At 44.6% G+C, this 14,677-nt stretch overlaps 1 protein-coding gene across 1 annotated transcript in view; it reads left to right on the top strand.

Moving 5' to 3' along the window:
• The first annotated feature begins 3,404 nt into the window (after positions 1-3,404).
• The window catches only part of LOC129012220 (uncharacterized), a 320,478-nt gene continuing 309,205 nt past the window's right edge, over positions 3,405-14,677 (top strand). The window contains exons 1-2 of the mRNA XM_054447703.2: positions 3,405-3,812; positions 11,463-11,518. The gene's annotated coding sequence lies outside the window, so the exon portion shown is untranslated. The remainder of the gene's footprint in view (positions 3,813-11,462; positions 11,519-14,677) is intronic.

The raw sequence follows: 14,677 nt of genomic DNA, 5'->3' as shown, positions 1-14,677 counted from the left end.
CTTCGGAGATGGGAGAGCTTAAAGAATGTATCTTTCTACTTTATCCATAGCTGTACTGATTAAATTTTTTATAAGCATATATCATTTTTTATAATTAGTACATTTAAAAAAGGTGTTTCAATGTTGAAAGGAAGTGCAATTTAATTAAAAGTTGTAAACTGCCACTGACACTCTGTTTAAAGGCTCAGATATTCATATGACAAACATTATTTTGGCTCTTTTGGAAGGAGCAACAGTTGTTAGCTGTTGTTTCAGGGTCTGATCAAAGCAGTACAGATGTGTTTTCAGTGGCTCATTATCAGATATTGTGTCTAGATAGCAGGGAAAATCTTTCCTCTTATTGAGACATTCTTTCCAGGTGTTCAGGATGATGGAATCTGAGGAGAAAGGCTGATTTTCTTCACATTTTCGCAATTGCAATTTCCCTTTTTCTTTTAGAAAAAAAGGCTCAGCACTGTGAAGACTGATTGCCACCTCCCCCTTCCCCAGCAATCTAGGGGAGATCTGGTCAGAGAAGCTGTTCCATCTCCCACAAACCTGGTGGCTCAGAAGCAGAGGTGGAGGCTGCAGACCTCATGTCAGGACTGGGTCCACTAACATAAAAACAGTCCCTCTAGTCTGGATGCCCTGTGTGCCTTGCAATCGAGAAAATGTGAATGAAACCATGAAATACTATGCAGCCATAAAAAGGAATGAAATTATGTCTTTTGTAGGAACATGAATGGAGCTGGAAGCCATTATTCTCGGCAAACTAACACAGGAACAGAAAACCAAACACCGCATGTTCTCACTTATAAGTGGGAGCTGAAGAATGAGAACCCATGGACACAGGGAGGGGAAAAACACACGGGGGCCTATCAGGGGGTGTGGTGGGGGGAGGGAGAGCATTGGAAAAATAGCTAATGCATGCTCGGCTTAAGTTCCAGGTGATGGGTTGACAGGTGCAGCAAACCACCATGGCACACATTTACCTATGTGACAAACCTGCACGTCCTGCACATGTGCCCCAGAACTTAAAATAAAAATAAAAATGAAAATAAAAAATGAGTATTAGATTTGAAAGGGTTTCATCATCTAACAAGAGCTCTTTGAATCTTACAGATAAACTCCTTTTCCTGACATCTGCAATGAAAATTCTGCATCAGGGTAGAGTCTGTGTGACTAGCTTTGTTTTGATGAAGGGTTTACTCCCTGACCCAAAGGGCGATTGGAAGCAAGGCTGGACGTGTGTGTGTGTGTACATCTCTGTGTGTGTGAAGTCCTAAAGGAACCTGGATAAGGGCATATGGAGACTGCGCGGGAGTCAAGCCCTCGTGCCAGGGCACTCACCTTTGCTGGGTGTGCACTGAAGCTGCAACACCTTTGGGATTTGGGGATTGCAGATGAGGTCACACTTTATTTCCTCCTTTAACAGACTTCTAGTGACATTCAGGGAAGGGGCAGATGTCCCTCCTCCAGCTGGCAGGGCAACAGACATTAGGAAGGAGGACCACAGTGAGAAGACAATAAATACCACGATGGCAGGGTTTTCTTGGGATAAAAAAATATCAGCTGTAGCTAGCTAACATAGGCAAATAATAACCATCATTTTGAGACGCAAGATTTGGCCTTCAGGCCCTTTGCTTTCTCCTTGGCACTGAAAATAGTCCTTTCTGTGGGGCTTGTCAGATGTTTTCGAGCATCCTGCAGCTACAAATAGCGGGGCAGTCTGCCTGGTGGGATGGACCTTTAGCCTGACCATCACCTTGTTTTGTAAGCATTAAAAAAATAAAGAAAGAAAAAGGATGAGAAGCACTTGAAGAGACAACCACTTTCCTTTCTGGCATTTCTTTATTTTGCCCAAAATTTCTTTTCAGTGGAATCATACTAAAAACTTTTTAATGTCAGAAGCATGAGGAAAGCACAACAATGAATACAAATTAAATGCTTATTTGGGAGCAAAACCTTGGGGAGTCAGATGATTTCAGAGATTTTCTGTCTTTTTTACTCCTCTACCATTCTCAAAAGGGACGCTGCTGATCGTCTTTACAGAAACACTGGGGAGTACAGTGTAATTAATATTTGTGCACTAGCTAGACCTGGCATTTGCAGCAGAACGTAAGGACAGCATTATTCAAGAAGTAGAACTGAGAGGTGACAGCCTGCTGGCAGCCCTCGCTCGCTCTGGGTGCCTCCTCGGCCTGGGCGCCCATTCTGGCCGTGCTTGAGGAGCCCTTCAGCCCCCCGCTGCACCGTAGGAGCCCTTCTCTGGGCTGGCCGAGGCCTGAGCCGGCTCCCTCGGCTTGCGGGGAGGTGTGGAGGGAGAGGCACTGGCGGAACCCGGGCTGTGCGCGGTGCTTGCCGGTCAGCTAGAGTTCTGGGAGGGCGTGGGCTTGGCGGGCCCAGCACTCAGAGTGGCAGGCCAGCCCTGCCAGCACCGGGCAGTGAGAGATTTAGCACCCAGGCCAGCAGCTGTGGAGGGTGTGCCGGGTCGCCCAACAATGCTGGCCCACCAGCCCTGCGCTCGATTTCTCGCCAGGCCTTAGCTGCCTCCCTGTGGGGCAGGGCTCGGGACCTGCAGCCCGCCATGCCTGAGTCTCCCCCACCCCATTCCCCCTACCTCCCCGCCATTGGCTCCTGCGTGGCGGCCTGAGCCTCCCCGACGAGCGCCGCCCCCTGCTCCACGGCGCCTGGTCCCATCGACTGCCCAAGGGCTGAGAAGTGCGGGGCGCACGGCGCAGGACTGGCAGGCAGCTCCACCTGTGGCCCCGGTGCGAGATCCACTGGGTGAGGCCAGCTGGGCTCCTGAATCTAGTGGGGACTTCCAGAACCTTTGTGTCTAGCCAAGGGATTGTGAGTGCACCAAGCAGCACTCTGTGTCTAGCTCAAGGTTTGTGAACACACCAATCAGCACCCTGTGTCTAGCTCAGGGTTTGTGGATACACCAATTGACACTCTGTATCTAGCTAATCTAGTGGGGAAGTGGATAACTTTTGTGTCTGGCTCAGGGATTGTAAAGGCACCAATCAGCACCCTGTCAAAACGGACCAATCAGCTCTCTGTAAAACAGACCAATCAGCTCTCTGTAAAATGGACCAATCAGCGGGATGTGGGTGGGGCCAGATAAGAGAATAAAAGCAGGCTGCCTGAGTCAGCAGTGTACAACCCACTCGGGTGTGCTTCCGTGTTGTGGAGTCTTTGTTCTTGTAGTCTGCAATAAATGCTGCTGCTCACTCTTTGGGTCCACACTGCCTTTATGAGCTGTAACACTCACCACGAAGGTCTGCAGCTTCATTCCTGAAGCCAGTGAGACCACAAACCCACTGGGAGGAACAAACAACTCCAGACGCGCCACCTTAAGAGCTGTAACATTCACCGCGAAGGTCTGCAGCTTCAGTCTGAGACAGCGAGACCACGAACCCTCCAGAAGGAAGAAACTCCGGATACGCTGCCTTTAAGAACTGTAACACTCACCGCGAGGGTCCGCGGCTTCATTCTTGAAGTCGGTGAGACCGAGAACCCACCAATTCCAGACACAGAACGAATCAACCAAGGATGGAAAGGTGTGTGAGGCTAATGAAATAGCCATGGATGTTTATTTGGGAGCGAGTGCAGATCAACACTCTCCAACTGTGCCTCTGGCCGCAGGGTCCCCTCCTTGCCAAGCAGGCTGGGTGCTGACATTTGGGCATTTGAAGGAGGCCACAGAGAACTCACCTGTTGGAGCTTGAGAAAACAGCGCTGCTGGGTCAGGGGAAGTACTCTGAATCTCTGCTCTGTTGTAATTCCTGTCAGCAGCCTCAGGTTATGGGTGAGCTTCCCATCACAAACAGGTAGACTCTCTAGCCACATCTCTGGTTCCAAATTCTGTAGGTCCTGGGTTCCTGTCAGACCTTGGGTTGAAAAATGACTTCTGCTGTCTTGGCATTTCCCCTGCTTTTTCTGGCTTCGCTGGCTTTACTCTTCTGTTCTACCTTGTTGGGTTATGGGCTACACAGCTGCCAAAAGAAATGCTCTAATTGTGATGAATCACAACCCCAAATAACAACCACACAGCTTTTGTTTGAAAGTTCAGAGCTCTTTGGTATTCTTTTTTTTTTTTTTCCTGATGGAGTCTTGCTCTGTAGCCCAGGCGGGGGCGCAGTGGCGTGATCTCGGCTCACTGCAACCTCTGTCTCCCAGGTTCAAGTGATAATCCTGGCTCAGCCTCCCAAGTAGCTGAGATTAGTCACAAGCCATCATGCCTGGCTGATTTTTTGTATTTTTAGTAGTGACAGGGTTTTACCGTGTTAGCCAGGATGGTCTTGATCTCCTGACCCCATGATCCACCCGCCTCAGCCTCCCAAAGTGCTGGGATTACAGGCGGGAGCCACCGTGCCCTGCTGATATTCATTTTTTTCAGGTTTGAGGCTTAGCAGCCCTGTAACCTCAGCAGAGCAGCTGTTATTGTCTACGATGACAGAGGTTCACCAGAGAAGTTATGTGACTCGCCCAAAGCCACACAGCCAGTCAGTGTCACAGCAGGAAAGCAAACCTGAGTCTGTCTGATTTCAAGACCACTGTCTTTCTGTGTCATCCAAACAATAATACCACGCTAAATTTCATTTGTAGTGAGTTCTTTACAAATCCCTTCATCTTACAGACCTTACAACAGTGGCCAGTAAGAAAAGTCGTTCAGAAAAAAACTGATGGTCAAGGTACAGAGCTGGCCGGCACCAGAATCAGAACTCCAACCCACCTCTTCTGGCTAAGCCCAATCCTCCTTCCTTTGTACTTAGCTTCCCATTAAGGAAAGCAGAAATATCTGCACCTCGGTGTGTGCATTAATTGCATTTCCTCGAGTCAAATGTGTGACTGTCCTAACAGAGAATCCTCCCATTTGAGTTTGATGTCTTTAGACAAGTGAGGTGTCCTGATTGCAGAAGGGTCAGGATTTTTTGCTGAAGATGATATTTGATGTGATAGGGTATGCCTCCCCATGCAATTTATGAGTGCCTGAAAGAAGGAAGTGGATGTTCTGCAAAAAAATGCGTAAAAGCTGGGAAGAAGGGCCTTTCCGTATGACTTGATAATAATGATAACTAATATTTATGGAGTTATTATGTGACAGGTAGTGGGATATGTGTGCATGTGTGTGTATGTGTAATTCCTCATTTAATTCTATCTTCAGCTTTGAACCTGTGCAATGGATACTATAATTATTTCCATTTTATAGCTGAGGACCTGATGATACTGAGGCTCAGGGAAGTTAAGTAACTGCTCAAATACACACAATACTAGAGACAATATTTGACTGCAGGTTTGTCTACCTCTGTGTTTTACGTATTAATACAAAGGTCATTTTTACGTCTTTCTCTAGGCCCGAGGTGAAACTATGCTTGATGTGATGTGTTTGTGGCTGATCCATTCTTGACAATGTTCCCTGGTTATCTGACTACAGCCTGTGTTACCCTTATCAGAACGTTCTAACAGCTCCTCTTCTCCGCTCACGAGATGAGGGGTAGAGAGGACTTAGGCTAAGTGGCAGGTGCACAACTTACACAATCACAGATAATCCTTCAACAACCGTGTTGGGTCCAAGATTTGAAACTCTGTGTCGTCCCAATCCTCAAGAAGGTCATTAGCATGACCCAGACTCCTGAATCCAACCATTATGTCAGTGCCTGAAACACACAGTAGGCACTCAATTGATATTTGTCACATGAATACAACAAACTCATTGTAACTTTTGACTTCTAATGAAGGGTTTGGGAGAGTAGGCATGGATGAGGGTCCCAGATATTTCCCACGTCTCTGATCACATCTTCACATGTTCCACCCTCCAGACACACAACTAGCCCCACCCCCACCCCCACCCCTTGTCTCCGTGGACAAGTTCTGCCCAGATCCCTGATCAGTGAGGTCTTCCAAGAACAACCTCTTTTCACACCTAGACCTATTCCTTCTTTAAGGAACTCTGTAGCAGCTGCAAAGAGGGAGCATGTTTCTTCATATTGTCACCTATCTGTTGGTGTTATCTGCAGCGTAGGGGCAGAGTTTCCTGAAATTGAGGAGAGAGAAGGACACTGAACTCACCTTTTCCTGTAGGTTTGCCAGGGAATGTTTTCAGAGCAAACAGGAAGGAAGAGTAATGATAAATATTTCAAAGCTGGGATACAAGTTTTATAACACCACGGCCTTACAAATATACTAACACTGCTGCAAATCTCCTGCAGGAGTGCATTAAGGTGATTCATAAGAATAGAAAGTTCATCCTTGTCATCCAGGCTTGAGCAGGATAGATGACCAGTGGACACACTATTACACCTGTTCTTAGTACTTTCAAAATTACAGCTGGCATTTATTTCTAAAAAGTCATGGTGAAATAGGTTAGATAGTTTACCTGTGCTATAAGATACAAAAGTCCTTTGATTTTTTTAAATTACATAATTTTCTGTGGGTTTATAATAGATAAAGCATCCAGGAAAGGGAATGTTCTATTAAAGGGCATAAGAAGGCATTTGTTCTGGAGAATCAGCATGATTTACTAACAGGCCATTGCTAGGGAGGCTTTTTCTATTAGGCTGCTGGTAGCTAGTACCCAAGGGATGAAAACAGGTAATGCTATTTGTAACTCTCAATGCCAGGACCAACTAATTTCATAGTTTCTAAAATCTGTGAGAGAAGGCTGTTGGTCATGTAACTACCTAATGTTCATGAATGTTTTATGTGTGTGTGTGCATGTGTGTGTATGTGTGTGTGTTTCCTCTTTCCTTCTTGACCTTCCTTCACAGATTCTTTTTTTTTTTTTTTTTTGAGAGTTTCGCTCTTGTTGCCCAGGCTGGAGTGCAATGGTGCGATAGTGGCTCACCGCAACCTCCACTTCCCGGGTTCAAGTGATTCTCCTGCTTCAGCCTCCCAAGTAGCTGAGATCACAGGCATGTGCCACCATGCCCTGCTAATTTTGTATTTTTAGTAGAGACAGTGTTTCTCCATGTTGATCAGGCTGGTCTCAAACTCCCAACCTCAGGTGATCTGCCTGCCTCGGCCTCCCAAAGTGCTGAGATTACAGGTGTGAGCCACTGCGCCCAGCTGCACAGATTCTTTTTACAATCTGTTCCTTTTTTCTTTTTTTAGAGACAGAGTCTTGCATTGTCGCCCAAGCTGGAGTGCAGTGGCATCATCTCAGCTCACTGTAACCTCCGCCTCCCAGGTTCAAGCAATTCTCATGCCTCAGCCTCTGGAGTAGCTGGGATTACAGGCATGAGCCACCATATCTGGCTAATTTTTGTATTTTTAGTAGAGATGGGGTTTCACCATGTTGGCCAGGCTAGTCTCGAACTCCTGACCTCAAGTGATCCACCTGCCTCGGCCTCCCAAAGTGCTGGGATTACAGGCATGAGCCACCGTGCCCGGCCTCCTTTCTTTAATCTTGTTGGAACTTGGCTCAGAATCATACCTGCCTAGCTGGGTTAATGTATACTGTCCTACACCCTAAACTGGCTTGCTAGGAAGATCAAATTGAAAGGAAGGTACAAACCCAAAGATTGATAGTACACAGGAGAAGTGAAGGTGAGGGACATAGATCCACCTCTGCCCTACCAGGGGGATGTCTTTATAGAATGTAGCCGTTCACCTAGTTTATTCTCCGGGTTTACTTGTACATATGGGTAAAGACTGAGGTATAATATTGCTTGTCCTAAAGACTGAGAAGAAACTAAATAACCATCAAGACTTAACTGGTTAAATAATTTATGGTTTATTCATACAGTAGAAAGCTGTACAATGTGGCCGGGCATGGTGGCTCATGCCTGTAATCCCAGCACTTTGGGAGGCCAAGGCAGGTGGATCACTTGAGGTCAGGAGTTCAAGACCAGCCTGGCCAACATGGCAAAACTCCATCTCTACTAAAAAAAATACAACAATTAGACAGGCATGATGGTTCACATATGTAATCCCAGCTACTTGGGAGGCTGAGGCAGGAGAATTGCTTGAACCCAGAAGGCGGAGGTTGCAGTGAGCCGAGATGACGCCACTGCACTCCAGCCTGGGCAACAGAGCAAGACTGTCTTTATTAAAAAAAAAAAAAAAAAAAAGGAAAGAAAACTGTACAATGGTCAAACAGAATGACATACGTCTGCATATGCTGATTTGAAACAATTTTCACAATATACTGTAAAGTAAAAATAGCAAGCTGTAGAACACTATATTGTTGATTAACTTTTTGTGTTAGAAAAAAGTAAACATAAATCTTAACCTCTTTCTCTCTCCATCTATCCACCATCTGTGTATATTGAATATGTGTAGAAGAGTTCTTGAAGGAAAGCTGTATTTGCTAGGGGTGCCATTAACAAAATACCACTGACTGGGTAGTTTAGAAAACAGAAATGTCTTACAGTTCTGGAGGCTGGAAGTCCAAGCTCAAGACATCAGCCAGGTTGATTTCATTCTGAGGCCCCTCTCTGTGGCTTGCAGATGTGGCTACTTTCTCTCTGCGTCCCCACATGGTTTTTCCTGTGGGAGCATGCATCAGATGTCTCTTTATATGTCTTAATCCCCTGTTTTGTAAGGATGCCATTCATATTAGATTAGGGCTCATCCGAATGTCTCCATTTTTACGTAATCATCCCTTTAAAGGCCCTGTCTTCAAATACAGTCATATTCTGGGGAACTGGAGGCTAGGGTATTAGCATATAAATTTTGAGGGGAACTCAATTTAGCTCACAACAAAGGCCTAAATACCATTTGCAGCAGTTATCTTTGAGGAAGGTGATTGTGAGCCCTAGATAGGAGGGAAATACATTTTTCATTGAGCATCTTTTTTTTTTTTGGAGATGGAGTCTCGCTCTGTATCCTAGGCTGGAGTGCAGCAGTGTGATCTTGGCTCACTGCAACCTCTGCTTCCCCAGTTTAAGCATTTTTCCTGCCTCAGCCTCCTGAGTAACTGGGATTACAGGCACCTGCCACCACACCTGGCTAATTTTGTATTTTTGTTAGAGATGGGGTTTCACCATATTGGCCTGGCTAGTCTTGAACTCCTGACCTCAAGCGATCTGCCCGCCTTGGCTTCCCAAAGTGCTGAGGTTACAGGTGTGAGTCACCATGCCTGGCCTCATTGTGCATCTTTTTAAAGGGTCTGACTAGGTCTCATTACTAATTTCACATTAATAATGAGTGATTTCAACACATTTCCAAATAGTTCTCAGATCTCTTTCTACTTACCAATCCTGAGTGAACCCTCTTAATTACTGGGACGGTTGCACTATAATTAGTGGTATCTTCCCATTTTACAGAGGCATATGGCAAGTGATATACTCAGTGCTTAAATTTCTGGCAAATCATATTTGTTGTATTAAGAAAGTGAGTGCCCAAATCACATATGGGCCATTTTTCCCTTCTTAAATTCTTTCTTTTCTTATTACATTTATTTCTATTTATAAAATAGCTATTTCAATACATGCTTCTTTGTATATACTTAATAATATTAGTTTAAATTCACTAGCTCCAGGTAGCATTCTCATTGTTACCTGGTGGCAATATACTTGTTTTCAGGTAAAATTGGGATGCTGTCAGAATATACATGGTATAAGTGCATGAAAAATTACTCGTTTTGTTTTCCTAAAAAATAACATACAAATGCAAAAATTGTACTACAGTCTTCTTGACTCCCACCTGCTGCCTTATAGTTGACAATTTGCTCATTTTATTAATTATTATTTCAGACACCTTCATCTGTTTTAATTTGGTGTATGGGTTACTGAGTAATACCCATTTCATCATCATGACCATTTGCCATAATGTGTATGTATGTGTGTGCGCATGTGTATAATGTGTATTACATGTGCTTCCATAGTTGTCTGGTAGAATTTTATAATGTCAAATAAATAAGGTCACCCTGGGGCAAAAATATCTATATGCACCAAAAATCTACATGGGTGACTGGTCTACTTTTAGTGGTAGTGTTTGTGCCCCTCTTATTCCTTAGCACTCATGACATGTGCTGAAGCTGGCTGGCTACCAGCCCCTGCCAACCTTCAGCTGTGGGCTTTGATCTGGGCGCTGGGGTACACCCAGCCAGCAGGCAGAGGAAGCTGAAAGAGTGGTGTCTTCATGCTCTAGAGGCAGTTCTTGAGCAAAGATAGGCAGGAAGTATTCATACCTCGGCTTCTTAGCTCTTCAACTGCAAAAAATCGGAAGTGCACCATGTACACCAGCCCCCAGGGTTTTCTGGCAGGATGAGCTTCAGCTCAATGACACCCACTTTATTGATTTCCTTTCCTTCCCTGTCTCACTTCCTTACCCCTTCCCTTAACAGTATCCTGGTATCACCTTTCAAATAAACTACAGTTAACCTTTGCTCAACACAGATTTGAACTGCATGGGTCCACTTTTTTATATGCAGATGTTTTTCAATAACAGTTACATTGAATATGCCTGTCTCTCCTGCCTCTCCTTCTGCCTCCTTCACATCTTCTGCCTCCGCCACTGTGAGACACAAGACCAACCCCTCCTCTTCCTCTTCTTCCTCAGTCTACTCAACATAAGGACCATGAGGATAAAGATCATTATGATGATCCACTTCCACTTAATTGACTAGTAAACATATTTTCTCTTCCTTATGATTTTTAATAACCTTTTCTCTAGCTTACTTTACTATAAGAATACAGTATATAATACATATAACATACAAAGTATGTATTCATCAATTGTTTAGGTTATCAGTAAGGCTTCTGGTCAATAGTAAGCTATCAGTAGTTAAGTTTTTGGAGAGTCAAAAGTTATTTGCGGGTTTTCCAGTGCGTGGGTGGTTGGTACCCCCACAAGCATTCAAAAGTCAACTATATTTCTATTCACATCCTTGTTATAGAATCTTTTTCTGGGGTACAAAAACCAAACCCCTACTATCTGCACTTTAAAATGCCCTCCCCACCACCAGCAAACAAATAACAGTGATAACAAATACAGTCCATTCCACTCTCTTGGCTTCTGCTTCATGCAAATCTTCATTTTTTTTTCCTGAAACAAAAATCTGTCATATCCAAAAAGAAAAATTTTTAAAGAAGTGTCCTTGGTGATTTAAGCTAGAAACCAAAGCAGGGGCATTTTTCATTTGTAAACATTAATACCATTGTAGGTCCACGGGCCATCCTGGAAGACACTGAGCCATCTGCTAGGAGTCCCAGCTTGAGAGGTGTGACATGCTGTTGTATTAAGAACTAACCTGGACCTTTGCAGAGAAGATCCTACCCAAAGCCAGGTTCTTATTCCAGCTCTTAGTGGCTTAATCCTTAACTGTAAATTTTTTCTTCTCTTTGGATCTGGCCTCCGAGTTAATGCTTTCTAAGTGCAGCTTTTGTGATGTGAACTTTCTTCTATACCTCTGAAGGGATATTCAAGTAAAAGAGAAAAAAGGCCAAATCGGGTTTCCAAGTATATCTTTTCACAGTGATTTATTTCCCTGGGAAAGGCTTAAACTCAAATGTCATTTCTGGTTCTCATTGCAGCCCCTCTTTGAGCTGAAGGACTAGAGGAACAAAAGACTCAGCCCCAAGGTTATCCGGTGAGTCCAGGCCTTGTGCCAGATTCAACTTCTCTTGCATGCTGCATTCTGCAAATGCTAGAGGCTGGTATTTTGTGCAAAAATTAAGCCATGGGACAGGCTAACAAAGGACACTTCCTCAGGGATTGTTGACTCAGGGGAGAGTGAGCAGGGGACAGCACCTGGGTTCCCACAGGATGCTGCCCAGGTGACCTGAGAAAGCTCCTGGCTACCTGAGTACCAGCTTCGAGGAAGCAGCTAAAGGCTCCTGTGAGTTTTTTAAATCTCCTTTAAATTATTGGATATTCTCCTTTACTAGTGGATTCAGTGGCCATGCATTTGTCTGCCAAGCTTCTTATGTGATTATTAGAGGCACGTTTCTCCAGAGAGCGTCACTCAATGGAGAGGTTTTGTTGGGAAAGACGGCATATAACATGCAACCGGGGGTGGGGTCGGGAGGGGCTCTTTGGATAACATCCTGCCAGGAGCTGGCTAATGTGACTCAGAAGCTTCCTAACTTTGTGACTACACCTGGGGAAGAGTCCTCTCTTTTCTATTTGCCTTTACCTTCAGATATTAGAATCTTTGTGCCCCAAGGGTTCTTTTTGGCTGAAAATGAACTGGACCTAAAATGCTTGCTGCATTGTAATGGCTGAAACACACACAAATGTAGCTATTGCCTCATGAGGTGGGGGTGTGAGGGCGTGGTGGGTTTTGAGAAAGAATCAGTGATGCTTTGCTGTTTGAGGATTCTAAATCCAGATGCCTCACCTGCTCCTTCTACGCTGACTCTTGAGAATGTCTAAGTGTGAGTGAGTCTTACTGTGAAAGAAGGAAGGACGGGAGGGGAACTCTCATGCTGGCAAGAATGAATGGCCTCTGTCACCCTTTACGTCCTCTTGGTCTCTCTCCTGTTGTTTAGAAGCATGGGAAGGAGAGCACGGTGTTCTCCCTCAGGAGTCCTGGGCCTATTTGTTAATTTGCATCTAAAAGATTAGAGACACGCTCTCACAGGAGACACCTGGGTGGTTTTCCAGGACCCTACAGATTTGTGCCTTCATGGTGGTGGCCTGTACTCTCCCACTTCCGTGTTCTTACACTCTCTGCTGTTCTCTGTTTCTTGCTTTTCTATTTCTTTAATATGTATGTTTTGCTATAAAAATGAACCAGCAGAAGCTGGATGCTATGGTTTGAATGTGTCCCCTAAAGTTCATGCATTCGAAACTTAACCCCCAATGTAACAGTGTTGGAGCCCATTGAGAGGTGATTGATTGGGTTATGAGACCTCTGCCTTCATGAATGGATTAATGTCATTATTGCAGGAGTGTGTTCGTTATCTTGAAAGTGGGCTTGTTATAAAAGGAAGCTCGGCCTTCTCTTGCTGTCTTGCACACTGTCTTGCCCTTCCACCTTCCACCATGGAATGATGTTCAAGAAGTCCCTCAACAGATGTGGCCCCTCTACCTTGGATTTATCTGTATAAAGAACTGTAAGAAATAGGTCTCAGTTCTTTATAAATGACCCAGTCTCAGATATTCTATTGTAGCAACACAAAATGGACTAAGACAGCACATTAGCTCCAGTTTTGCCTCTGCAGATGTGTGGACACCATACTGGGCATCCTGCTCCATGAAAATACAGATGCCACAAAGGACAGCATGAACCATCAGTCAGAAGGACCTGAGTAGAGAATTAACCTGCAGACAGCACAGGTTTTCTGTTTTGACATTTTACCACAATGACCTTGGCATATTTCATGTTATCCAGGAAAAACAGGAGAGTCTAGTGTCAAGGGCATGGGCCTTGTCAGCTTCCTGATGGCTTTGGGCAAATAGTTAACTTCAGTTTTCTTATCAATAAGATAGGGCCAAAAATAATATTTCTCACTGGATTGTTGTAAGGAGTAAATGAGATGGCACAGATAAAGTACTTAGAGCAGTACTTGATACAGCTAACAGTCAATAAGTGTTAGCTAACGTTTGTATCTCTTGATTCAATTAATTCCTTTTTTATTTTTATTTTTTGAAATGGAGTCTTGCTCTGTCACCCAGGGTGGAGTGCAGCAGCATGATCTTGGCTCACTGCAACCTCCACCTCCTGAGTTCAAGCAATTCTCCCTGCCTCAGCCTCCCTAGTAGCTGGGACTTACAGGCACCTGCCACCATGCCTGGCTAGTTTTTGTATTTTTTAGTAGAGACGGAGTTTCGCCATGTTGGCCAGGCTGGTCTTGAACTCCTGACCTCAAGTGATCTGCCCACCTCAGCCTCCCAAAGTACCGGCGTTACAGGCATGAGCCACTGCACCCAGTCTGAGTTAATTAATTCTTATAACAACTACACAAAGGGGATATTGTGTCTCCTCTACTTCTCCACTGGGATGTCTAATGGGTTACCTCAGATTACTTTATCCTTATCCTCTCTCTATTCTTCCCTATCTCAGAAAAAATGATGACTTCATTTTCCCCCATTTTTTCCTTCACTTTTCTCCTTGTGTCCTATTTGGTCTTTGTCTCTCATACTCTCACACCCAATCCATCAGCAAAATCTTGTTGGCTTTACCTTCAAAATACATCCAGAACCAACCACCTCCACCTCCACTCTCTAGTCCTAGACTGTCAGAATGGCTTCCTGACTGTTCTCCCAACCTCTACCTTGTCACACCCTCTCCCAAGTTTATTCTCAATAAAGTCAAGTCAGTTAAAACCCTTCCATCCCATTTCAGAGTTAAATGCATAGTTCTTATAAGAGTCCTGGACATATGCTCCCCACTTCATAAAACATACCCGGGATTTGCCTCTCTGATGTCATGTCCTGTTATTCTGCCTGGCCCACTTTTCTCCAGTCACTGCTCTGGCTTCTAGCTCCTCCTGAAACACACCAAGGACTCAGTTGCAATTGTCCCCTTGCCTCCATGACTTACCATGTGATACTCTCTCATCTCTAAGAAGACTTTGCTCTAATGCCTCCTTTCCAGTGAGACCCCCTTTTGACCACCTTATTTAAAATTTACCCCTTTATGCTCTTCAGCTCCTTTAGTTCACTTCTCTACATAGCATTTAGCATCATCCAACATACTTTGTCTGTTTATTTCTGTCTCCCCAGCTGGGACAAAAGCTCAAGGAGGTGCTGTGTGGTGGAAAGGGAGTATAGAGAGGGAAAAATTTCTGTGTATTTTGTTCAC

The sequence above is a fragment of the Pongo pygmaeus genome, chromosome 15, assembly GCF_028885625.2.
Source record: "Pongo pygmaeus isolate AG05252 chromosome 15, NHGRI_mPonPyg2-v2.0_pri, whole genome shotgun sequence".
NCBI classification, from domain to species: domain Eukaryota; kingdom Metazoa; phylum Chordata; class Mammalia; order Primates; family Hominidae; genus Pongo; species Pongo pygmaeus.
This window is presented reverse-complemented; position numbering and strand designations above follow the sequence as displayed.